Genomic DNA, 1,545 nt, shown 5'->3' with positions numbered 1-1,545 from the left:
AACAATGCAGACTTGCATTTCAAAGCTCTATTCATTTACATATCTTTCTAATCAATCCTTAAGGTTCATCCATGGGTCAGTTAGTGAGGTGTTAATTAATTCTTTCTGGCCCTGTCATCTTTCAATGAGATATTATATTATACTCATAACGTCACACTCCAGTCTAGGCAGGACCTGTTAAAATTTGCAATAAAGCAAGTCCCACTGCTTATCAGCTAGAAATCTGTTTGGGGAAGAAAACCACATTAAAATGGTTTTACTCCACACAGCTGAAATGCTGGACAGGGGATAGCCCTGAGCAACTCCAAAGAAATTAAGATCATGCACATGCTGAAGCCCCAGAGGATGCTCGGAGCACAGTGAGATGTTCAAGAGCCCAGTCTCAAGAAAGGGGTGAAACTCAAATCCAGCTGGATCCGAGTACAAGTTAATAAATTCAGTTTAAATGTTAATATACAACCCCCACTATATAGGGAGAGCAGAAGTTTTGTGTTGTTTCAGATTGCTAATTGTGTGGATGCTGGAAGATTTTGGAGACAATGCACTCCTATGTGCTGTTTTTGCTGGCATTTGGATTTCAGACCTCCTCCTTTGGTGGTGAGAATCCAGAACTTGTTGTATTCGAGGCATGGGGAGACTTCCCATGGATGACAGTGTAATGTAAAATGAACAACACACTCAACATTACTTCTGATCCCAGCATCCCAGGAGAACTGATCACCCTTTTAGGCCCCTTGGAGGGATATGATCCCACGTCAGTGAAACTGATACTGAAAGGCATGGACTTGGACAAAGTAAATAGTAGTGTGGGAATGAGCAAGAACTGGCAATGTATCATGGTTTGGATTGCAAAGAAAGTAAAATGGTGACTACAGAATCCATCTCGCTGTGCTGGCAAATCACCATCCTTATGTATACACTGGGGAGGTGGGAGAGTGAATTTATTAGTGGAAAGAATAAAAGTTGAGCCAGGTGAATATGGTTGTTGCTGGGTGGGAACGGACAGCCTACTATTTAACTGTAATAAGCGCAAGTGCGTTCACTTGTAGAATTACATGCCTAAGCAGGTAACTCCAGGGGAAAAGACAATTCATTTTAGGCTGAAACACTCCCTTTTGTTCCAAAATGCTGGACAAGAAGATTGGAGGGAGGCAAAAGTACAGATCATGACACCAGGAAGGCAATGGGAAATTCACTTGGGAGGCCCCAGGTTCTTGGGAAATTTACAAGAGGGATAAAGGATGCTTTAATAAAAGGGTGGTTAAAGGTACCTTTGTAAAATGGTTATTAATATGAAGCTCATTATGACAAGAAAAGGGGCCCTTCTGGGACTCGGTAGAGTCAAAGGAATAGAAGTGTGGATGTTGGAATCACCTGTAATTTGATTGGAGCATATGTGGTTCAAACCAATGTAAAAAGCAATGGATGATTGATCCAACCCACATGGCTTGTCTCTGCTGCTCCAGCTCCCAGCTCTGGGCTGTGGCTCTCTCCTTGGCTCTGCCTTACTCTTCCCTGGAAGCCCCAGCTCACATAGAGGGCAGG

This window comes from Chelonoidis abingdonii, chromosome 3 (assembly GCF_003597395.2).
Source record: "Chelonoidis abingdonii isolate Lonesome George chromosome 3, CheloAbing_2.0, whole genome shotgun sequence".
In the NCBI taxonomy this organism is placed as follows: Eukaryota; Metazoa; Chordata; order Testudines; family Testudinidae; genus Chelonoidis; species Chelonoidis abingdonii.
This window is presented reverse-complemented; position numbering follows the sequence as displayed.